This window comes from Felis catus, chromosome D4, assembly GCF_018350175.1.
Source record: "Felis catus isolate Fca126 chromosome D4, F.catus_Fca126_mat1.0, whole genome shotgun sequence".
Taxonomy (NCBI): domain Eukaryota; kingdom Metazoa; phylum Chordata; class Mammalia; order Carnivora; family Felidae; genus Felis; species Felis catus.
Genome location: NC_058380.1, coordinates 84,698,050 through 84,723,481, shown reverse-complemented (window position 1 = coordinate 84,723,481; position 25,432 = coordinate 84,698,050). Strand labels below are relative to the sequence as shown.

The following is a 25,432-nucleotide window of genomic DNA, read 5'->3' as shown; positions in this document are numbered from 1 at the left end:
AAAATAAACCTTTCCAGGGTTAGGAGTGTAATCCTTGCTTTCATTCATTCATTTGTTCTTTGATGCAAGGAGAATTTTTCCCCTGCCAGTTTAGCAGTGGGTGCGGGGACAAGGGGGTGACAATGTGAGGCAATCTCTAGGAAATAGCTGAATGACCTCGGTGTACCCCTCATTAGCCTTGTGACCTTGGGCACGTACTCCAGCCCTCAGAGCCTCATTCTCTTCATCTGTACAATGGAGATTATAATGGCACCTCCTTCGAAGGGCTGTGAGGACGAGGCGGGGAAATCCCACCTGAGGCGCCCTCAGCACTTCACGTGACACGTAAGAAGCATGCACCGGGCATGGTCATCAGTCCCCAAGTCTTTCTCTCTCTGAGGCTGAAGAGCCCTTATGAAAATCTGGGAGCCTACCCTAAAGACCCAGGGTTCCCAAGCTGGGTATGAAACCACAGATCCAGGGGCGCCTGGGTGGCTCATTCAGTTAGGTGTCTGACTCTTGATTTCGGCTCAGGTCATGATCTCACGGTTCGTGAGTTCGAGCCCTGGCATTGGGTTCTGCACTGACAGTGCGGAGCCTGCTTGGGATCCTCTCTCTCTCTCTCTCTCTCTCTCTCTCTCTCTGTCAAAATAAATAAATAAACTTAAAGGAAGAAGAAGAAGAAGAAGGAAGAAGAAGAAGAAGAAGAAGAAGAAGAAGGAGAAGGAGGAGGAGGAAGAAGGAGGAAGAAGGAGGAAGAAGGAGGAAGAAGGAGGAAGAAGGAGGAAGAAGGAGGAAGAAGGAGGAAGAAGGAGGAAGAAGGAGGAAGAAGGAGGAAGAAGAAGGAAGAAGAAGGAAGAAGAAGGAAGAAGAAGGAGAAGGAGAAGGAGAAGGAGAAGAAGAAGAAGAAGAAGAAGAAGAAGAAGAAGAAGAAGAAGAAGAAGAAACAACCACGAATCTGTCTAGACTGGAGGGCATAGGCTGATACTTTGTGGTCAGCAGGATTCCCACCTTCCCAGGACAACATTTCCCCAGGCCAGGACGCCATGCCCTTGGTAAATGGATTTGGATCCTTGCTCTGTATGGAAAATAACAGTAACAGGAAGGAGCAGTCCCTATACACCATACACCACACTCCGTGTTTGAGCACATTTTCCTTTGTCGGGTCCTCATTCACCCCCGATGACAGGACTCGTTGGCATGTCTGGACCAGTGCCGCAGGAAGGGGACGGCATCAGGGAAAGGAAGACAATTTAACAGTAGGCCAACCGGTTGATGGCATTCTTACTCACAGCGACGTTTGAATCTTACCCTCTTGGATGTGCAGTGAGTGCAGGAAGAAGGACGCTGGAGTGGTGGGAAACCTCAGAGCCCGGAGCCAGCGGAGAGATGCCCTCAGGGTCGGTGGCTCTCAGCCCTGTGAGCCGGACAGCCTCCACAGTGCCTCCAGAGCCACTCTTCCTTCCCTGCCTCGTCCCGGGGGACTTTGCGGAAGGCATCGCCCCCAATCTCCAGCCCTCGGGCTGGCCGGCGAGTTCAGGCCACCGACGTAGTGACAGGAGGTAGGATGGGCAAAGGAGGACGGGGTGGCTCTGGCGATGGCTCTTCTCTCTGACCTCAGCCTGGGAAGGAGAGTCACTGTCACTGGCGGGAGCCCCCGTGATTCACCGTCCTCCCAGGTTCCCTTTGACACTGCCCCCACAGCCCTTCTGGAAAGCTCTTTGGCTGCCCGTTTTCAGTCTGTTTCCTGCGGGGGCGCTGGCCGGTCCACCTGGGGCTGTGCAGCGCCCAGAGCAGAGGGAGGCTCTGGGCTCTGATGACAAGACCTGCCTGGTTCCTCATCTCTGGGGGCCCGGAGATCCCCAACGGCGCCCCTGCCGGGGACTGTCCTCAGACGTGGTCAGCAAGGGCACCAGGCTGTGACAGTGGCCAAGACCCAGGCCCCAGCCTCCCCGGCCATCACCCTCGAGCCCTCAGTGCTCTGAGGGTCTAGAGAGGAACCAGGGGCGGTTGGGAAGGCAGCACGGCCTTACAAGAGGGTCTTGGACTGCAAAGGAGATACACATTCCAACTAAAGTGAGGACAAATATAGGACAGAGGCGACTGTCAGGACAGAGGCCACACAGCCAGGCCTGCGGAGGCACTGGAACCAGGGCTAAGAGCATGGGAGCCGAAAGTCTCCTCTCTCCCAGACCCCCACCTCCCCACACCCTCGAATCTTCACTCTACCTGACTCTGCTCCCCTGGCCACGTGCACCCAGGCAACCTCAGAGACTGTCCGGGGGGGCTCCGAAGCCCAGCTCCAGCTCCCCGGGAGAGAGACACTGAGTGGCCCACCCTGTGTCATGCCCCTACCTCTGGTCCAACTGGCTCTGGCCAGGAGGATGCTCATGAAGGCTGCTGGAGGTGCCCCCTTCCTTCTAGGAGTGTCCCACGGGTGTGACGTGGGGACGGGCTTAGGGGAAGTACCAGAGGGGCTCCTGGTCAATGGGCACCACCACCCTCCATCCCACAGAAGCCCCCAACCGGGAGGGAGGGCAGGGAGAGACAGACAGGCCATGAGCACCATAAAGGGGTTTTCAAATACACAGGACTGAATCTTGGATACAAGGACCAGCCGATCTTAATAAGCCGATGTGGAAAGTTATAGAATTGAACTGAGATGTCATTTATGGACTCACCACCCAGCAGGCAGGGAGAGGCGGTTTCGAGCGAGCAGAGCAGTAGCCGTTATTGGAAAAAATAAAACCGTTTCATGTTTATACCCCTAATGAGTGGAGATGCCTCTAAACGGGTTACACTTGATTTTTTTTCTTTATGTTTTTCTGTATTTTCTAATTTTCCTGCAATGAACATGTATTACTTGGGTAATAGAGAAACAATAAAAGCTTAGAAAAGAGTCAGGTGGTGAGAGTCCGAGGGTCCCGGAGGACCACACAGACACGGGCTCCTGGCACGGGTGGCACCGGACCAGGGAGGGAGCAGGGCACCGAGGGCAAAGCAGGCCATCTAGGCCGAGGCCCCGGGAGGAGGCGGGATGGGAGGGAAGCCAGGCAGAGCAAGCTTCGGCACCCGTCAGCAGCCAGGTACTGGGGGTGGGGGTGGGGCGGTGGGAGAGCAGGTTGGGGAGCCCGGGTCCCAGCCACGGGTGGACAGCTGAGCTAAGAGTGATTCTCTGCCCTCAGTTCTAGGTCACAGTCCCAGAGAGGCTCTGAGTCAGAAGTTTGGTTCGAATCATAAGAAATACGGTTATTATAAAATGCTTGAGCCTCTGCCTGCGGGGCCCGAGTCCTGCTCGTCTCACCCCTGTCTGGGGTAGCAGAAGCCACAATCTCACCCTCTAATTGGAATGGATTTCAAAAGTGCAATAAGGGGCGCCTGGGTGGCGCAGTCGGTTAAGCGTCCGACTTCAGCTCAGGTCACGATCTCGCGGTCCGCGAGTTCGAGCCCCGCGTCGGGCTCTGGGCTGATGGCTCAGAGTCTGGAGCCTGTTTCCGATTCTGTGTCTCCCTCTCTCTCTGTGCCCCTCCCCCGTTCATGCTCTGTCTCTCTCTGTCCCAAAAATAAATAAACGTTGAAGAAAAAAAAAAAAAAAGACGGGGAAAGGGGCGCCTGGGTGGCTCAGTCGGTTAAGCGTCCGACTTCAGCCAGGTCACGATCTCGCGGTCCGTGAGTTCGAGCCCTGCGTCGGGCTCTGGGCTGATGGCTCGGAACCTGGAGCCTGTTTCCGATTCTGTGTCTCCCTCTCTCTCTGCCCCTCTCCCATTCATGCTCTGTCTCTCTCTGTCCCAAAAATAAATAAACGTTGAAAAAAAAATTAAAAAAAAAAAGTGCAATAAAAGCAACCACCTAGACGAGACAACGAGTCGCTTGGACACGCTTCCATCCTCGCCAGCGGTGGAAACCAGGTGTCCTCCCATGTGGCAGAGCAAATATTAGACAAGGGGGTGTGTGGCCCCAAGGAGTTAAGCTGCCCCTTTCCCAGGGCCCACTCCTGGTCTGGAGAGAATTAGGGTGTGGGGAGGGGGGCACCAGGGGCACCAGGAACCCCAGCCCCGCGGGTCAGGACAGGCTGGATCCTGGCGAACTGCCCTGGCCGGAAGGGGCTCACGTGCTCAAGTGGGTAATGAGAAAGGGGCCGCTGAGACCTCGGACACGGGCTTAGCTCTGAGTCCCAGCTCCTCTGTGACTGTGTGACCCCGGGGAAGTGGCTTCCCCTCTCTGGACCTCCTTTTCCTCGTCTGTAAAAAGGAAATAATAATAGTGGCACCTGTGGCAGATTGCATTCATGGTCCCAAGTCTTCGCCTCTCCTTACAGCCACGCTCCGTCGTGAGGCTTTGTGGTGTCTTCCACTGAAGAGGCAGGATATCGCTCTTCGCCTGTGACTTTGAGTTTGGCCGTGTGGCCTGCTTTGGCACCTGGAGGGGGAAGAAGGAGGGGAACCTTCGTGGGTGCCAAGGCCACAGGAGGCCTCGGGTGTCCCCATCTGCTCTCTGTGTCTCTGCCGTCTATGAGAAGAATATGTCTGTGCTGGGATCCCGTCCCAGGAAGAGGATGGGGCTCGAGGAGCAGAACCGAGTTGCCCCAGCCACTCCCAGACCAGAGCAGCTAACTCCCAGGTACCCTCAGGTCTATGAGAATAAGTGATTGCCCTTGGAAGCCACTGAGTTTTGGGGGTCTTGGTTACGCAATACGTCTCCTACAGTTAATATGAGGATTCAATGAGACAATGCCCACAAAGCGCCTGGTGCGTAATAATTGCTCACTAAACGTTCAGCTGCTCTCATTAATACTGTTATCACTGTCATTACCATTATCGTCCATTGGAGGGGAGAGCCCGGGGCCAGAGGTCAGGAGATGAGAGCTCTGCAGAAACCCCACATTCATCAAGCCTTGCCAGAGACGGCTCCGAGCGACACGTTGCCTCGTCTAGGTGGTTGCTTTTATTGCACTTTTGAAATCCATTCCAATTAGAGGGTGAGATTGTGGCTTCTGCTACCCCAGACAGGGGTGAGACGAGCAGGACTCGGGCCCCGCAGGCAGAGGCTTAAGCATTTTATAATAATCATATTTCTTATGAGGCTTTAGTTTCACTTCCTTCAAATTAAGTCTCAGCAATAAAGCAATCGATTCCCTCTCGCTGGGAAACAGTGCTGAATTCCACCCGGCTCGTCTCTGCAGGACCCCCCTCTGCAAGCCAGGATGGTGGCAGTTTGGGGGCTCTGCATAGTTGGCCGATCCCGAGGACCTTGGAGAACTTCCTCTCTGCCTGCTGCCGGCAGGAGGGAGGCTCCATCCCGGAGGGACCTCCCGACCAGCTTCAAGGGCATCCCAATAGGCCCACTGGGTTACCAAGAGAGGCAGGATGCTGTGGGAGAAGGGGTACAAACCCACAATCCCTGCTTACTGTCCCCATCGGGGGGGGGGGGGGGGCTACGTGGCTTTAGGAAATACCTGAAAAGCCAAGATGCCCCAGACCTGGCCTTGGTATAAAAACTTGATGCAGGGATTCAGCAGGGGAGATAGGAAAGGCCCAGGAGAGAAAGCCATTCCTCCTCACCCCACCCACCCCGTCTCCAGGGAAAGAAAGGGGCTGGTTGGTTCCCACACTCCGCTTCCCTCCTCCAAGACGGTCCCCGGGCAAAGTGAGGGAAAAGTGGCTAAGGACTCCTGCAAGATGGGTGTGGGGGTCCCAGAGAGAGAAGCCCTGCCCTGGTCCTGCCCGGGATGCCGACTCTCTCTTGTGAGAGCAGGGGGCCAGAGGGGTCACGAGGACATCGGCGCAGCGTGGGGACCCGAGGGTGGGGCTGGGGTGGCGCCAGAGGAACAGTCTGGGTCGGAGGCAGGGCCTGGATTCCTCTGAGGCAAGGGAGGCTCTCACCTCGGACGCAAAATTCAAGGGGGCGCCAAAAACTCAATGATCAACAGAAATGATATATATATTTTTTTAAATCGAAAGGAATACAAAAAAATCCACGATGAACAAAGAATCAAAACTGAACTAAAGACTGGCTGTCATTTGGTTGTTTTAGACCCTGCCTTGTCGTGCACCTGGAGAGATCGCTTCCTACCCGCCCGAGCGACTGAGGCGAGTGCATGAGGGTTGACAAGACTGTTGGGCGATGTGGGTTTTCTATACAGTCTTGTTCTTGATTGTGGAGTTTTTAAGAACCTTTGCCACTTGGTTCAAAATACTGAGGGGAGGGTATTTTGATAAGTGCATATGGGGCACAGATTTTCCCCTTTGCCTCAGGCTCCACCAATATGACTCAGACTTGGGGGTTAACCAGGAGAAGGGAAGAGACAGAGACACAAGGAGAAGCTAGAAGGGAGCCAGAGGGGCTTCAGGGAGAAGGCTGGCCAGCCGGCAAGAGCTTTGTGTAGGGGCTCCTGGGGGGCTCAGTCGGTTAAGTGTCAGACTTTGGCTCAAGTCGTGATCTCGGGGTCCATGGGTTCAAGCCCCACATCAGGCTCTGGCTCTGTGCTAACATCTTGGAGCCTGCTTTGGATTCTGTGTCTCCCCCTCTCGCTCTGCCCCTCCCCCATTCTCACTCTATGTCTCTCTCTCTCGCGCGCGCGCGCTCTCTCAAAAATAAATAAATATTTAAAATTTTTTCAAAATAAAATAAACATTAAAAAAAATTTTTTTTAAAGAATGGGGTCTTGCAGTTCAAAATGAGAGTTTTAGGGAGAATGAAGAAATCGGTGGCACTGACACTCATGAAGCAAGGCCTCCACCAGGCCCAGTCTCTGCGCTTTGCACACAGTATCTCATTTAAAGCCCACAAGCCCCTATGAGACAGCAGCATTCACCATCTCCGTTCCCAAGGCGAAGCCTGAGGCCCAGAGAGGCTAAGACACTTGCTTAGGATCACACAGCCTGGGAGCGGCCGATGCCAGCCTTCAGTGCCGAGATCCCGCTCTTAACCTCTTCACACGATGATGTTCAAGTGACATCATTACTCATCTGAGTGTGTGACTATAAATACCTCCCTACTTCACAATCCCTGGGCAGGGGACCCAGAGGCACAGCCCTGCCTGGTGACAGAAACAAACAAAACAGATGATTTTTGTGAGCCGATAGTACAGGTTGGGACCAGGGGAAAAGGAAAAGGAGCGGATAGGGGGACGGGCTTCGGCAACAGAGTCCCTCATGCCACGAACCCTGTCGTTCACGTGCACTTCATTCATTCCCCAAACGGCTCATGAGCACCTGCTGTGTGCCAGGCACCTGGCTGGGCCCCAGGGTAGAGCAGGGAGTCCGGGAGACCCTGGCACGTCCTCCACGGAGCTCAGGGGCTTGTTAGGGAGAGAGGAATGGTCCAAATCTGCTCACAATCATGTCATTACAGACTGCATCAGGGGCTAAACGCGAAGGACCAGCTGTTGGGACAGCACGTGTCGGGGGGGGGGGGGGGCACAGGCAGAGAACGAAGGGACAGGAGGTGGGTGCAGAGGTGCTCAGGGTCCGGGGTGAGGAGCTGGTCCACCGTGTGAACACTGGTCACCTCCTCTGTGGTCACAGCAAATCAGTGGCCAAGCTGCAAAGTGCAATGAGGCCTGATCTTATCCAGAGGGGTCCGGGTGCTAGAAGGTCTCCTGGACCTTACTGGGCAGCACATCCTTCCGTCTGTGGGCCTCACAGCCACCTGAGCTGTTCCGGTTGGACAGACCGGCCTGTTCTCTCTCTCTTTCTCTCTCTCTCTCTGTGGGGCCTCTGCCCATCCAGTCTCCTCCGGGCTGGGAGGTTACCCCAGCAGTCACCAGGAAGCTCCTGGGGACCCGGCCCAGCCCGCACAGATCTGCTCATCACCCCCTCCCAGCGCTTTGCACTGCAAACAGGAGGGGAGAACAGGGTCCTGGGGCAGGGGTTGTCCGAGGATGAGTGGCTCAGCTGGCTTATAGCAGCACGGCGTCTGTGGCCCCCACCCAAGAGGACAACTGACTCTAGGCCCCAGGCAGGGCCTCTCCTCCTGCTGGAACTGAACCAACCTCCCGGCCACAGCAGAGGGGCTCTCCAAGCCAAGGATGTGAGTGCGTTAATTAATGAATTAGCCGTTTAATTAACATAATTAGGCCTCATTATTTTCCTTGCATCTATCGTCAATTTTCGGGCAATTAAAGTGAACGCTGGTGTAGAATGGAGTATCCAGTTTGTCACTGCTGGCATAGGACCGAGCGCAGGCCTGGCGTGACCCTCAGAGCCTGGGGGAGGGGCGAGGGGGAGGAGACCTGTGTGCTTACAACGCACACCCCAGGATAGAGCGCCCCTGATCTAAGTCTGCAGATAGCTTTCCATTCACGTGTTGAGCTCCTACTATGTGCCAGGCTCCAGGCCAAGACACCATTGGGACCAGGGCCAGCGGGGAAATTGGGAGAAGCTGTTGGGAAAAGCCAGGGTCAGCACCCAAGTAGGGCTTTGGAATAGACCCTCTTTCCCCAGCTGTGCGACCTAAGGCAAATTCCTTAGCCTCTCTGAGCTATTTCCTTAGCTGAGATATTATCACGAAGATAACATCTAGCCTCTGACACACAATGGGCACTCAGGGTTGTTGGGCCTCCTTCCCTCCCTCAGGCCCAGCAGCTTCCAGACCCATGGCTCACTATCTACACACTGGGTCATTCCGTGACCAGATTAGTGCTGGTCTAAGCTGAGCCTCTCCCCGACTGCAGGGTCTCTCTGTCTTGAGTCTATCCCGCCACATCCCCACTAGCAGGTTCCACCATTAGTGCCACTTTGCAGATGAGGAAACTGAGGTTGAGGAAAGCTAAGTCACACGGCCTCTAAGAGCATAGCTGGTGGGTGGCAGAACGGGACTCAACCCCAGCTCTGTCTGCTTCTGGAACGGGGCTGGACCTACTATACCCAGCCCTATTCTAGAACCAGACTGGCAAGGCCTTATGCTCTGAGGGCTCATATCCTAGTGAGGAAGATACATAACAGACCCAAAGCATGGGCGCCTGGGGGGCTCAGTCGGTTAAGCATCCACCTTCTGCTCAGGTCATGCGTTGGGCTCTGTGCTGATGGCTCAGAGCCTGGAGCCTGCTTTGGATTCTGTGCCTCCCTCTCTCTCTCTGCCCCTCCCCTGCTCGTGCTCTCTGTCTCTCTCTCAAAAATAAATAAACATTTTTTAAAATTTTTTTTTCAACGTTTATTTATTTTTGGGACAGAGAGAGGCAGAGCATGAACGGGGGAGGGGCAGAGAGAGAGGGAGACACAGAATCGGAAACAGGCTCCAGGCTCCAAGCCATCATCAGCCCAGAGCCCGACGCGGGGCTCGAACTCCCGGACCGCGAGATCGTGACCTGGCTGAAGTCGGACGCTTAACTGACTGCGCCACCCAGGCGCCCCTAAAAAAAAAAATAAATAAACATTTAAAAAAAGGTTTAAAAAAAGTAAACCCAAAACAAATACAAAATATGATGTCATAATGTACCTAGGGCTTTGAAGACAAAGCAAATGATAATAGTGAAGAAAGGAGTTGATGGATGAGGAGCTTTGGGACTAGCGCTCAGGGAAGACCCTAAGGAGATGATTCTGAGGGAGAAGCCAGGGCTCAGCTGGTGCAAAGTTCCTGAGGCAGCTCTCGGCCAGCCTGATGGAGGGGCCGGGGTGGAGGGACAGGCAGGCTCGATCGTGGGAGACCAGTAGGACGTGGCAGGGATTTGGATTGTGTTGAGATTGCGAAGTTTGAACTGAGACGTTCCACGACCTGATGAAATTTAAGAAAGAGCCGCGGTGGCCAAGTGGACACCAGACTATAGGGAGGCGAGGGTGGAGGCAGGGCCTGGCTATGAGGTTGTTGCACTGGTCCAAGCACAGGACGGGGTGGCGGTAGAGGCCGGGAGATGAGCGTGAATTCTAGATATACCGTGAAGGTAACTCCACAGGACTTCCTGCGGGGCAGCTGGTCCACAGGCTCCTGGAGGACTGGAGGAGGCTGCAATGACCCCGGGAAGGGTGGAGATGCCACTGCCTGGGATGAGAAGGTGGCAGGAGGAGGGGGTGTGGTGAGAGACACCAGAAAAGCCACTGGAGCTGTCACATAGGCAGTGGTGTCAGAAGCGGGAGTCGAGGGAGCGATCCCGGGGGATTTAGCTCCGAGTCCGCACGATGGTCACCGGGAGCCAGAGAGGAGAAGGGTGCCCTTGGATGCGGCCTTGGGGTTCACCAGCACAGAAGGAGCCACCAAGAATCCCGGGGAATTGCAGCGAGTGAGACAAAGGGGAGGGAAGGGAGGGCGTCCTGGAAGCCAAGGAAGGAGGAGGAAGGAGTGGCTGAGCCTGTCAAACGCCAGTGACCGTGGGGCCTGTCCATGGGGGCCCCGGCTCCAGGGGAGGGCTGGCCGGCCTGTGTGCAGGGGGTGGAGGCAGCAGCGAGTGAAGACAAGTCTCCCGGGGCACTCTGCTTCAAGGGCGCCCGGAAGCCGTGTTAGCTGGAGGAGAACAGGGCCCCGGGGAGCGTTGTGTTTACAAGACCAGACCGGAGATGTCACAACACGTTTCGGGCTAATGGAAATGATCCAACCCGAGTAAATCAGACCCATGACGTGGATAATGCAAATAATTCACTTTTTCTAAGTTTCTATTTTCACAACATCTGCTTGTATACTTGTATACTATAACACGCACGCGCGCACACGCACACGCACACACACGCGTACCTGCATTTGACCCAACCAGTAAGCCCAACTTTGTGCATCAGCTGACTGGGAGCACTCGCCATCGTTGCCCCACAGGGCACTGGCTTGTTCTGATGTTAGTCCTCAAAGTCCTCCCTGCATTTGACCAGGGCAAAGCGCAAAACAGACACCCAAACCCTTGCAAGTCCGTGATCCTGTTTTATATTTTGCCCTTGTAATTTTCTAGGGTTGAGCAAGCCAGACCCGCTTTCTTACCGTGCTCAACTTTCACACACCAGACTTTCATTTTTTTTAAGGTGGTGTCATTACTTTTTAAGTATCCCTTTTTTTTAAATTGTTAAAAATGTTGACCTATCTGACAGAGACAGAAACAGTGCGTGAGCAGGGGAGGGGCAGAGAAAGAAAGACACAGAATCGGAAGCAGGCTCCAGGCTCTGAGCTGTCAGCACAGAGCCCGACGCGGGGCTCGAACTCACAGACCATGAGATCATGACCTGAGCCAAAGTCGGACGCTTAACCGACTGAGCCTCCCAGGTGCCCCTCAGTATACTTTTTACTGAAGCATAACACATTTGCAGAAAAATACATAAAGCTTAAGTGTTTGGCCCAGAGAGTTTCAACAGGGTCAACACAGCCATGAAACCCGGACCGAGACTGATGCCCATCGAGAAGCACATCACCAGCCCGTCAAGCGGTGGTGAGCACCAAAGGTAGCCACCAACCTGACTCTAGTGCCCGCCATAGAACTTTCCATAATTGGGGTCATATAGGGTGCACTCCCTGGCACCTGGCCACTTCTCTTATGAGATGCATCCCCATTGCTGGGGACACAGTTCATTGCCACACAGTGTCCCCGAGTGACCATCTATGTATTCCTCATTCTTCCTACTGCAGACTGCATTCGGTCCAGCGTGGGGCGACAACCTGGGCATTCTCGTATGCGTCTCTCGGCAGGCGCGTGCTTTCAGGAACATATTCGTACACAAGTCCAGATCCTCTGTGTTGGAGAAGCACTGAGTGGGAATATCCTCAAGCCTCTCACACCACAGAGTGGCCTCAGGCCTGTTGGTGCGTGGGTCAGGATTTGAGATTCTCTCGTCTCATTTGCTTTTCCTTTGTTTCCTCTTATTTCTGTCTAACACGATAGTTTTCAAGTTGGAATGATTTTGCCTTCCCCCCCACTCCCTGACCCAGGGGACATTTGGCAATGTCCAGAGATATTTTGGGTTCTCACCAAGGGGGAAGCTAGTGGCATCTAATGAGCAGAGGCCGGGGATGCTGCTGAATATTCTACAAGGCACAGTACAGTAGTCCATAAGAAAGAATGCTCCAGCTCCAAACGTCAGCAGGGCTGAGGTTGAAAACCTTGCTTTAATGGAACAAATGGTGGGGCGGCTAGGTGGTTAAGCACCAGCCAGTGAAGCACCCAACTTCAGCTCAGGTCACGATCATGCGGTTCATGGGTTCAAGCCCCACATCGGGCTCTCTGCTGTCAGCATGGGGCCCACTTCGGATCCTCTGTCCCTGCCCCCCTCTCTCTCAAAAATAAATAAGCATTTCTGAAAAAGGGGTAAATGACTTGTGATGCCTACGTGAGGATTAAGCATATGAGGGAGCTGGTAATTTCAGCTCCCAAACATATTCCAAAAGGACCTTTAAGGACAACTGTATGTTTGTTCAAGAGTCACAAGAAGTACTGTAGAGGCTCCAAAGAAGAAGCTACAACAACCGAAAGAGAGAGAGAGAGAGAGAGAGAGAGAGAGAGAGAGAGAGAGAGAGGTGAGGGTCACTCTGGGTATTTAAGGTAAGTAGGAGCTCACCTGGCTTCAAGTAGGGAAGGGCATTCCAGCAGAGGGAACAGCATGAACAAAGTGACAAGAGTGGTGGGATCTCCGTGGAGGGAAGTTGTAACTTGGAACACGCTGAACATTTCTTGCCCTCTTGACCTGCTCCAGGCTCCCCAGCCGAGGAGCAGAACCTCCTGGTAATGGAGTAATTACCCTTGACCTTCTGTCCCTCAGTCCTTAGTCTGCTGCATCTATCAGCAAGTTCTGTAGCTTCCAACCAGAGAGCCCTCCCTGCCTTCACTGCCACCACCCAGTCTAAGCCACCATTTGCACCTGCCTGGACCCTGGTCACAGCCTCCACTTGGGCACCTTCAATGACCCTGTCACTCCCCTGCCGGAAACCCCGCTGAGTAATCCCTCCCAGAGTTTAAGAGGCATCACTCTTTGGGGGTCTCAGCTTAAATGTGGGCCCCCTTCCAGGGGCCTCAGGGGCGGCAGGAGGCCCGCTCCCCTGTGGGGGAAGGGTCCCACCTGGGCCCTGCTCTGCTCCCGCTCCCCCGGAAGCCCGGGGCCTCCTTGCTCGTGGGCTGAGGGCGGAACTTGTGTGTCCGCCCGGCCGGCCTCACAGCCTCGGCCCGTCAAAGCCTGCCTGAGTCGGCCCAGGGTAGCCGGCAGGGCGGGGTCCCTCAGGCCCCTGCCTGGCACGGCTCGCCGCTGAGCGAGCCCGGGGCTCCCCCGGGCAGGGCCAGGCCCCCTGGGCGTCCAGAGCCCTCGTTATCCCGTCAGCCCCGGAGCCGCACCTGCTCTCCTGGTCTCCTGCGATCTCAATTAATCCGTCCTGCCCTGATTAATTAGCAGGGTTAATTATGACGGCTGCTGCCGCTGAAGCTTGGGGAGGAGAGCCCAGCCAAGTGGCGGAGCAGAGACCCAGCCTGGGGTGGGGCGCTGTCTGCTTACGCCCCTGGGCTGGCCCTGCCGGGTGCCCACCCTTCCCAGGGCCAATGGCAGGGAGCTCAGGAAGCCACTGGTGCTGGGCCTCTGGTGGCCAGGCCAATCAGGGCCAGGCCGACGCCCTCAGGTATCTGCTGAGACCAGGAAACAAGGCCCACGACTCGGGTTTGGCTCCTCTGACCCAGCTTCTTATGTCGCATCTAAGTCCTTGCCTCTGCCCATCATCATGACCACAGGCTAAAGGCCCCAGAACCCCATCCTTGCAGGGACCCCTTGGCCCACACTCGCCCAGCCTTCTTGGAGCGTAACCGGCCATCCACTTCCTCGTCTGCCTTTCCTTTCTAGACCCAAAGACCACTGCGCTGAGAGACGAGGCCTAGAGAAAGGAGGTCAAGGTCAAGACTAGGGTTGCTGCGGTCAGGCCTGTAGCTAGGGCTGTTGCAGACCCTGTCCTGCTGTCTGGACCCCATTAATTGCCTCGTGGGCTCGGGAGCCCCCCTTCCTCCACCCCTCCCCCAAACCCAAACCCTTGGCTGCACACCAGAGCGTCAGACCCGGGCTCGGGATGGCACAGGCAACCGTAGCCTCTCCCTGTCGCTGAGACCGCAGACCCCTCCGGCCTGCCCCAGACCCCGGAGCCCGCCCCGTCCCAGCTCCCTGCCCCCCCCCCACCCCCCAGCCTTGCTCCACTCCTCCGCTGAGCTCCAGGCCTTTCTTAACCCGGAGGCCCGGAGCCAGGGCAGTCACCAAGTAAGAGTGGAAGCCTGACTCAGCACAGGCCCCCTGCGCAAGCTGGACAAGCACCACCAAATTCTTGCACACACCTTTTCCTAGTACCCATCCATTATCCTCTTGGCCAAAACGTGATCCATTATCGCCGCCTGCGCCTGGCAAAATGTATCATTACCTGCACCCTTGGCACTTCCCAGATCAATCCACTTCTTAAATGTAGTAATAGAAAAGAGGATTAGGTACTAGAAAACTCATTATGAAAATGGCGTACTCAAATTCTTTAAAGGTGATATTTCATAAAATATACCCGGCCTGCCGCGTGCCTCAATCATTCTTTTTAATAGCTCCGTAGCAGCCAGAAAATAAAGTATTCATGAAGATTGAAGAAGATGATCCCATGAACTTCAATTTAATTGGTGCAAATTAAAACAATCCATCTTTCCGTGCTGTCCGTCCATCTCCAATCATCCCCACGCCGCACGGCCGGCACCCTGATTACAATTATCTTTTAATAGGAAAACTTGTCAGTTTTTGTGTGATTTACATAAGCTTGCGCAAACTTATGGGTATCAGATAGGGCCTCGGTGTGTGATTTCCTGTCCCCAGCTCCCTGGCTCCCGGGAAGGCCGGAGTAGGGGGGTCCAGGAGGCAGGGTCCGGGCTGAGTGGGGGAGGGGCCGGAGTGGATTTGTGGCATCCCTGGGTTTGTGATACCCGTCAGAGATGGGGCCACATGAGAGATCCCCGTGTAGCACATCTGGCCGCAGCCTCTGGCCGTGCCCTTCCTCTGGGACCATGGCAGCCAGACACGGAACTAGAGGGGCCTCTTCCTGGTGGTCACGGTCACTCTCCAGACCACAAATACACCTCGACGTCCCATTTGAGGAGGCCCATGCTCCGGAGAGCTCCCTCCACTCTCTCTTCCTTACCATTCACTCCCCACCCCCAAGCGACACATGCACCACATTGCTTCAAGCATGCCTCCTTGAAGAGCCCGTGGGGACAGACAGATGAGATTTTCTGGGGTTGAGAAGCCAGGAGAGAAAGCCAGCGATGGGCTGAGCATAATAAGAGACACTTGAACCAGGAGGAAAGACAGGCACCTGGATCCCCCAAAGAGGAAGGCCCACGACTCGGGTGGAGAAGGTGTGGGTTTTAACTAAATAGAAACCAGCCTTTGGGGAGCCAAGCCACATGCTGTCACCGGTAAGCGAGTGCAAACTCAAACTATCCATAGAGATATGATGGCTAGAAAGAAGGAGGTGATCATTCAAACGCACATCTGTGCTGTTTGAACCGCCGTTGACATGTTCATGACTCAACCATTCACTCGTTCAATAAACACTCGCCAAGTTCCTGCCAAGCGTCAGGTGCTGGAGATCAAGTAACAAACAAAGCCGGCCCAGCTCCTACCTCACACGCTTTATAATCCAGCGATGAAGACAGACAAGAAAACAAGAGGTGGTCATGCAGGCTGATGAAAGCTACAGTGGGGGGAACTCAGGAGCCTGGAGGAAGGGACCCCAATCAGGGAAAGGATCCTAGAGCTGCTAATGCCTGGCTCGGGACCTTAAGGCCAAAAAGGAGTCAGGTGAAAACGGAGGGGGAGGGCAGGTGGGGACGTTCCCGACAGAGGGACGGTCATCGGCAAAAGCCCGAGTCAAGAAAACACACAGCGTTAACACACAGATCATCTGACAGAGCACAGAGGATGAGCCTAAGCGAACATGGCAGAAAGGCAGTCCTAAACTGTGACCCCCACAAGGGTCGTCTATTCACTTTTACCCTTTTTAAATCTGTAAATGAATCCTTGATTACACAGGCGGTATGTGAACACGTTTTCACTGTAAAAAACAACGTAAGCATCAGAGATAAAGTCCCCCAAGATCACCTCCACCCTCCACCCTGTCACCCTTGGAGGTAACGCTTACCAGTCTGGTGCGTCTCCTTCCAGATTCTTCTCTGTTCCTTCACCTACACACGGATCTAAGGAAAGACGTAGGTGCTTTTGGTTTTGTTTCTTATAAAAATGGTCTTGCACTCTCCGCGCTTTTTGAGAATTCGCTTCTCCAACTTGGCCATGCCTGTCACTGTCCTCATCACCCTCTCGAGGGGACTGTCTGGCAGAACTCGGCAGGTAGTGAGTGCCCAGACTATCTGGGCAGCTGCAGGACAGTACCTGCTGGGTGGAAGCCGGACATTCTGCGGTCAGTTCCGGCCCCACCGCCTCAGGCAAGCTCCTTCCTGTCTCAGAGTCTCATCCTTGTCCTTAAGTTGGAGAACGAAGAAGTCTGTCCTCGGGGACACCGTGACCACTAAGTTGCAGTCCATCAAGGTGTGGGCTTAGGACTTGGCTCAGAGAAGGGTCTCTGTACACACACTGACATGCCTTTATCATCCAAGACAGGCCCATCCCAGGATCCCCGACAGAACGTTCACGTAGCTACAGCCCCAGCCTGCAGGGACCGCACCCTGGGAGACGGACCCCTTCCTTCCCGGGTGCTGCCTGCGGTGGGGAGCGAGGGTGGGAGCGGCTGTTATCTGTCTGGTCCTGCAGGGCCCTCCCCCACCCCGCATGGCCCCCGTCAGTCTCCATTTGCCCAGCCCTCCAGCAGCCCTTGGCCACCAGGAGCCCATAATTGGTCCCGTAAACCTTGTTTGCTCAAGTAGCTAAAGTCACCCTTCTATGGAAGGTACAGTCACCCTTCCAAATGAGGTCTGGAAATGAAACTCACCAGAAATCCTGCCTCATTAAGGAATGATAAGGACAATAATTATTTCCGGGGCACTTTGTGAGCTCACACTAGATATCACGACACCCCAGCTCATGGGAATCTTTGCAAAGCCCCAACAATATCCCCACGAACGCGTGAACTCGGAAAGGCGTCCCCACCATCTCACGCCTACTACGGGACAAGTATGATTGTTATTGGTCAGGATCGGACAGGATAACAAACCAGCCCCTAATCTCAGTGCTGAGTCACAGTAAATGTATTTGTCTCACTCACATAAAGCCCAGTACGGATCGCTGGCCCTCCTCTGTCTCATGGCTGGCCCCGTGGGACAGGCGGCCCTGTCGGTCACCAACACCAGAAAGGAAAATGATGAACACCTGCGGTCTTAATTGCCTCAGACCCACGAAGCGACAAGCGCCACTCCGCTCCCTGTCATTGGTCAGAACTAGCCACGTGGCCCCTAACTGCAAGGGAGCCTGGGAAATAGAGGATCACACAGGTATTGGTGAGCCCTGGATACCCTGCCACCCTGCAGTTGTAAATTAGAGGCACACAGGCACAAAAAGGTCAAGTAATTTGCCCAAAGTCACCCAGCCAGTGAGGGCAAAAGCCACTTATTCACATGTGTGGACGTGTGTGAAGAAACACATGCTTATTTATACTGACCGACAGGCGTGACGATGCCCATGTACATGCATACCCACATTCACTCCGTGGGCTTCCCTCTCCCTTGCAGGGTGAAGGGGTCATGGGGCACCCCAGAGCTCCAACTGCAGGCATGAAAAACTTGACCAGAGGTCAGGAGGCAGGCTCCCTCCTGTGTTCATCCCCCAGCACGGGAGCCTCCGCTGCCATCCCAGGGGTCCCTAGGCCCCCATCTTAAATTTTTTTTTTAATGTTTCTTCTTGAGAGAGAAACAGGGCATGAGGAGAGGAGGGGCAAAGAGAGGGAGACACAGAATGCGAAGCAGGCTCCAGGCTCTGAGCTGTCAGCAGAGAGCCCGACGTGGGGCTCGAACTCACGGACCGCGAGATCATGACCTGAGCCGAAGTCAGACGCTTAACCAAACTGAGCCACCCAGGCGCCCGACCCGTGCCCCCATCTTGAGAAGAGTCGCAGGCAGGTGATGGTGGGTGACACCATGGCACCGACCCCAGGTCACTCCGGAAACCCCTGCCTCTGCCCTTTCTCTTGAATTTGTTTCAGAGTCTGCGGCCACCGATGAGGCAAGATTCTGGCGCAGGTTTTTTCCAAAATGTAAAAATTATAATAAACACAGTGAACATTCTTTCGTGTCCAAATACATGTCACCACATAATATGCAGGGGCACCTGGGTGGCTCTGTCAGTTAAGCGTCTGCCTCTGAATTTCCGCTCAGGTCACGATCGCACAATTCTTGAGATTGAGCCCGCTCCATATGCTTGGGACTCTCTCTCTCCCTCTCTCTTTGCCCCTCCCTCACTCGTGCCCTCTCTCTCTCTCTCTCTCGAAATAAATACATAAACATTTTTTTGAAATGGACATAATACGCGGAGATGTGTTTTTATCTGTAAACCTCAACTCCTTCGTGGAAGTGAGGTTGTGTTCCGGTTGTTTCTACGACTGGAATTGGAGGCGGCGTAACATAAACGGTGAAAATCTTCAAAAATGTCAAGACCATAAAAGGTAAGAAAAGACTGAGGTTTTTCACAGGTTTGAGGAAACTAAGGAGACCTAATGACTAAATGCAATGCGGTGTCTCGGGTTGGATCCTGGCACAGGGAAAGGGCACCCTGGAACAACCACCGATGTCCCAAGTCTGTAGTTTAGTTGATGGCCCCGGAACAATACTAGTCTCTTATTTTATAAAGTACTGTGGTCGTGGAAGGTGTTCCTAACAGAGGAGGCTGGGTGGACGGTACAGGGAACTCTCTGCAATAACTTTGCAATGCTTCTTTACAGAAAAAAAATTTTTTTAATGTTTATTTACTTTTGAGAGAAAGAGAGCGAGAGAGAGAGGGGCACGAGTGGGGGAGGGGCAGAGAGAGGGAGACACAGAATCGGAAGCAGGCTCCAGGCTCCGAGCTGTCAGCACAGAGCCCGACGTGGGGCTCGAACTCACGGACCGCGAGATCATGACCTGAGCTCAAGTCAGACGCTTAACCGACTGAGCCACCCAGACGCCCCCTCTGCAACCCCTCTTCTAACGAGTTTTTGCAATAGCGATAAAACAAAATGCCCCCAAACCGGGAGTCGGGATGTCCCTAGATTTCAGCACAGCTCTGATAATAACTCGATATTCAACCGTGAAAAAATTGCTCATCTTTTCTGAAGTTCAGCCCACAAACAATAGCAGAAGTTCAGTTAGATGGTCCTCAAAGCCCTCTTCGGTTCCCTCATTCTGCGCTTCACCCTGGATTTAGAAACACATCCCTACTCGGAACAGACACATGCACAATCACACCTACCTACCATGTACCCCCAACTCTCATGGACACTCACACAGGGAATCTGTATGATATTGTTTGCTAACTCAGGCTGCAAAGTATGTTAAATCTCTTTCATTCTTCCCATTAATAATTTGAGTTTCCAGGGGTGCCTGGGTGGCTCAGTCGGTTAAGTATCCGACTTTGGCTCAGGTCATGATCTCACAGTTCATGGTTTGAGCCCTGCATCCGGCTCTGTGCTGACAGCTCAGAGCCAGGGGCCTGCTTCAGATTTTGTGTCTCTCTTTCTCTCTGACCCTCCCCAATTTGCTCTCTCTCAATAATAAATAAACATTAAAATTTTTTTTAATAATTTGAGTTTCCACATGCCCTATTAGTACAACACTCAGCCTCTTCCTCTTGAAGATTTTCTGCTACACACACACACACACACACACACACACACGCTTATCTAAGAACACTTCCGTAGAGATGAATCTGCAGAAAAGAATACCAGACAGCACCAACTGCTATTCCCCCTCTCGGCCACACGGTGCCGCTGTTGGAGACGGGACCTGCACAGCTTAGGAACCACGCTTGCCCTGACTCCTTGCCCTTGGGGCTCTTCAGGGCTCTGCTTAGGTCACATAGGCACCCAGGTTAGGGCCTTTTCCTTCTCACTCCCAGGCTCAGCCATTTTCCCTCAACACATAACACCATGTCGTGTTGGCTGAGACCAGAGGAGCCTCTGTCACAGCCGCAAACTGTTCCTGAAACAGTACTTCCCCATGACCTTGGTGAGGCCTTTGTGTTGAGCTGGAATCAGAGGCTAGGTTGGCCCTCCTTTTCCTCCAAGCAACTGTATTTTAGGGGCCTGGTTGCCCTGCTCTGCCTCTGAGCCTCAGTCACATCTCTCTGGTCTATCCTGAAATGTCTCCCCATCTGAGACTCCCCGGAAACAGAGGCTGGGATCTTGGTCCCTTCTCACCCATAAGGTCTTGGGTCTTGCCTGTTGGTGGGGCAGGGTGAAGATCTTGGGCCCAGAATGGAAATGTCTAATATACTGGGCATTGAAGATGTAGCAGACGACTTTCTGAGCACTTTAAGGCCATGAATTAATCTAATTCTCCTACAACACTATGAGGCAGGCATTGTATTCTTCATGCCCCGTTTTATCATGAGGAAACTCTGAGAGATGAAGTGACTCACCCAAGGTCACATGTCTTGGGTAAGTGGCAGAGTCAGGACTTGAACTCCAGGAGCCCCAGAGTTGGGGTTCTTTTCCAGAAGCTCACACTGTCTCCCCAAACCTGTCCTACAGATGAAAGGATTCCCTTTCAGGTCTTTCCCAGAGTGAAGTAGATGATTGGCAGTTTCCACCTCTGGACTGAGGGGCAGGAGACATAACTTCTAGGTAGTGCCTTCAAGAAGCCCCCAGATGCTTGCTACCTGAACAAAACCATGCAGACACCTCTCAGCCCGCACACTCACCAGCCAAGAAGCATACTCACAGCCTCATCACTTGCCAGCTGCTGGGCGACGAGGACGCCATCACTGTTGGCAGTCCCTGGCACACTGTGGTTTTCACTCTCTCCACTGCTGAGCTAGGACAGGATACAAGGGAAAGTGGATGTCCTGGCTTGTGCAACAACTCTGGTGTTTGTGACTTTGGGTGGAAATAGTAATTTTAAGAATGGTAGAACTGGATGGCTATTGCTGAATGCCCAAATGCTGTAAAGAGAGAGACAAAGTCAAAGCAATTGGCCACCAATTCGAAGTGAACGGAAAGCTAGAACATCTTCCTGGGAGTATTTAAGGAAACGCTTGTGTCCTATAGCTGGTGGGCAGGTGGAGCTGGAGACAACACTCAGGACCTCACCAAGAGCAGTTGAACCTCAAGATCCAATTGTCTTATGCCAAAGGCAGGTCCTCGTAGGGAAGGAGCAGGACCCAGCAACTTGGAATGGGGGTATCTGGGTAGACGCCTTTGACAATCTTGAACCCCTGATTCTCTCAAACTCTGTAGGTCTGCAGAAGAGGGCCACATCCTTTGTTAGGGGATAGTGTGCACTACCCCCCCACTTTGGCTTGAAAACTCTGCAGAAGCCTCAAATGAGCCCGATGTCCTAGGAGACATGTTGACTCTGCTCAAGATCTGCTCCCACCTGTCCTTTTGACCGCCAGACCTAAAGCCAACATCAGATTGAACTGGGACTCAACTGGGAAAGTGCGGACCTACTAAGGGAGGTGAGGGACTAGACACCAAAGAAGCTTCAGGTCTTGGCTCATCCACACAGGCAGGAGCCAGGAACACAATACATTGTGGTACTGAATTGAAGCAGGTAGAATATAAGGCCACACAAGGGGAAGTTTGTCTACATGACAGACTCTCCCATGACTCAGGGTTTGCAGTTCTTGCAAGGGCCCCAAGACCTGTTGGGATGGTTCTTGGGAGCTTAGACAAAGTAATGGCTGTCATTAAACAAAGATGCCACAACTTCCATGGCCAACTTGAAGAAGGGGTCAAAGGTCAAACCCAGGGGGGTTGGTTGGAGGTGATATTACAGAACTGGGCCCCTTGGTGGGGATTTTTTAATAGGAGGCCAGGTGGCAGTGCTTGACTGTCAGAAGCAAAGCGGACATAGTTCCCCTAGTGGACAGCAAGGTCACAATGGCAGCCAGCAGGTCCTAGTGTCCCTAGAGTGGATAGAGGAATAGCCAACAAGGTGTTCCTTACTCTAAATAATAAAAAAAGATCAAGAAAGAGGGGCACCTGGGTGGCTCAGTTGGTTGAACGCCGACTTTGGCTCAGGTCATGATCTCACAGTTCATGGGTTCAAGCCCTGCATCAGGCTCTGTGCTGACAGCTCAGAGCCTGGAACCTACTTTGGATCCTGTGTCTCCCTCTCTCTCTGCCCCTCCCCCACTTGCTCTCTCTCTCTCTCTCTCTCTCTCTCTCAATATCTCTCTCAAAAATAAAATAAACTTCGGGGTGCCTGGGTGGCTCAGTCAGTCAAGTGGCTGACTTCAGCTCAGATCATGATCTCACAGTCTGTGGGTTTGAGCCCCGTGTCAGCTCTGTGCTGGCAACTCAGAGCCTGGAGCCTGCTTCCAATTCTGTGTCTCCCTCTCTCTCTGCCCCTCCCCTACTTTCTCTCTGTCTCTGTCTCTCTCTCTCAAATAATAAACATTAAAAAAATTAAAATAAAATAAACATTTAAAAAATTAAAAAAAAAAAAAAAAGATCAGGAAAGAATGTGAACTCATAATCCTTTGAGCAGTTCCCAGACCCAGAACATGAAGGAGAGACTGGTCCCCAGGAGGAAAGATCCTGTGAAACCACAGCAGGGGGTTAGAGTATTGATTCTCCACTGCCCCCACACCCAAAGGACCTACAGCCATTTCCTCAGGTAACTCTAAAGTAACTGGGGCAAGGGGAATGCTCAGGGCTGGTGAATATAGAAACCATGGTGACATTTGTACCTACGACCCCAAAGAGCCAGCACAGTCTCCCTGTTAGGGTAGGGACATACTGGTGATGGGTCACAAACAGGATCCTGGCCCAGACCATCTCACAGTGGGCCCCTGCACTCACAGGCCACTCAATGGTCACTTTATGAGTTCTCCAATGTAGCACTGGAAAGGCCACATTGAGCAGCTGGCAGAAGCCTCACCTTGGCCCTTAATTTGCACAGTAAGAGTTGGTAATGTAGGAAACACCAAGTGGAGGCCCCTGTGGCTCTACACCCCCTCCCACAACCAAGATAAAAAATCAAAAATAATTCCATCTCAGTGGAAAAGGCAAAGATCAGGGCCACTTCAAAGACTTACAAGATGAAAGGCCATGGTCACCAGCAAATTCCTATTTAATTCACTCGTCTGGGGAAGAGACACGTGGACGGACCTATGGGAAAGGGCCCAAGTGTGGGAATCTCTACATCGCCTGTGAAAGGCCACCTGAGGAAACTCGGTCTAGGAGAGACACTGGACCATGACATGGACAGGAAGACCCGGCCAGGAGATGTCAGGCAGTCTCCAACTTCAGCACCATAGTGGCAGGGATGGGGGCTCTGCGTGGACCCCAAAGCATGGGCTCCCTCTCCCAAGGCTGACCTCACTACTGCTGCTACTGAATGTCAGGCCTGCCAGCAACAAACATGGACACAGAGCGCCCAACACAGCACCAACCTTTGATGTGGCCAGCTGATGGCATCAGACTATCCAGATAAGGCCAACAAATCATCCTGGCGGGGCTGACCCGGATCTCAGGAGTGACTTTCACATTTCTGCCCACGAGGCCACAGCCTATACCACCATCTGAAGCCTCACAGACCATCTTGATCTGTTGTCATGGGATTCTCGATAACATAGCCTCAGACCCAGGGGCTTGCGTTATGGCGAAGGAGGTGCGTCGTGGACCCTTGACCACGGGACCCACTGGTCCTGCCAAACAACACACCTTCCAGAAACTGGGAGGGTAACAGAGCAGTAGGTTAGAGCGAGCAGTCAACAAGGTGTTTTGAGGAATGAGAACGAAGCTTGTGCCCCTAGGAACAAATAGGTAGGCCTGGTGAGCTGCCATCTTGGTTGGGCAAGCTACCTGTGAGGATAGAGGGTCATCCTTCAGGATGCTGTGTACACCTTAACCCAACAGCCATTATTTGGTGGTGTCCCCTATGGACAGAATACCTGCATCTGGGAACTAAAGGGAGGAGGTGGCCAACTCACTGTCACTCCCAGCCCTCCCCTTGGCCTTCTGTCCCTACAACTTTGGCTTCCATGGTTCTAGAGGTCTGGGTGAGTTCATTCATTGCTTCGAGCCTCTATTTCCTCACCTACTAAATGGGAGTTAACAAACAGTCTTCCCGTGGAGATTGAGACAATGTTTGGCAAGTTCATTGTCAATGGCAACTGCTCTCAGCACCCATCATTGCCTCACTATTTTAGAAGAGCGTCAAGGTCAAGACGGACAGGGAGGGGCATGTGGGTGCTCAGTCGGTTGAGCATCCAACTTTGGCTCGGGTCATGATCTCGCGGTTCATGAGTTCTAGCCCCACATCGGGCTCACTGCTGTCAGCCTGTCAGCACAGAACCCGCCTCAGATCCTCTGTCCCCCTCTCTCTGCCCTTCCCCACTTGTACCCTCCCAATCAATCAATCAATCAATCAATATTTAAAAAAAAGACGGACAGGAAGCGGGGAGGTCTTCCAATTGTTAGCCCCATTTCTGGCATCTTCCTCACAGCATCACCAGGAAGTACTTTCATTTGTCCACCTCGATTTCATGCTGCCCATGAAGACTACCTTCATTCTCAGGGAAAAGAAGACCTAATTCTCCTCCCCAAAGTCCTCATTTGTCCAGAGGGACTTTTAAGGTCCCGATCCCCAAATTCTTCTCACCTCAGAGCCAGGCTGCAAGAAGCCAGGGGACCCCAAAGCCATACGTGGGGAAGCTTTCTTTCCTGTGCCTCCGTTTTATTATCAGCAAAAGATTTCGCTAGCACTGCCAAGAACTGATATTCAGAAATAAGTATGTAAATCCTTTGTAAATGTATGCTAATTACTTATTTTTAATTATAATGTAAATAAGTAATTACTGAATAATTTTAAAGTATTTACATGGGGGTGTGTGATTTAGACACTAACTTGTTATAAGATATAAAAACTATAAATTATACAGTAATTATGGCCCAATTTACATGCTAAGGCCAAACACAATTACGTAGCAAGAAAAATATAAACAATCAGGTAATTCCACTGTAGTTACTGTGTAATAACCAAGCTGTTTTCTTCCTCCAGTTGACAAAGTGGGTCCGTGCATTCGCTCTAGGCTCAGGGAGGCGAGGGGGAGAGGCGCTTGCAGGAAGTTGAAATCACCTTTAAGAAAAAAAATTAATCATGGGGCGCCTGGGTGGCGCAGTCCGTTGAGCATCTGACTCTTGATCTCGGCTCAGGTCATGATCTCAGTTTGTGAGTTCGAGCCCCATATTGGGCTCTGTGTTGATGGCTTGGAGCCTGCTTGGGATTCTGTCTCTCCTTCTCTCTGCCCCTCACCCAGTTGTGTGTGCGTTCGCTCTCTCTCTCTCTCTCTCCAAATAAATAAATAAGTAAACTTAAAAATTTTTTTAATAAAAAAAAGAAAAAAAATTAATCACAAAATAAAGAAAAAAGATACAAGCAAGGATATTAGAGTCTCCCCTG

At 52.9% G+C, this 25,432-nt stretch overlaps 1 long non-coding RNA gene across 1 annotated transcript; it reads right to left on the bottom strand.

Annotated features, from left to right (window-relative positions):
* Nucleotides 1-856: 856 nt before the first annotated feature.
* Nucleotides 857-16,539, bottom strand: LOC123381759. The gene is made up of 3 exons (XR_006589150.1): nt 16,024-16,539; nt 4,250-4,398; nt 857-1,601 (listed from the first exon to the last, which is right to left on the bottom strand). It is a non-coding gene; the product is annotated as an uncharacterized LOC123381759 (long non-coding RNA).
* Between the last annotated feature and the right edge of the window lie 8,893 nt (nt 16,540-25,432).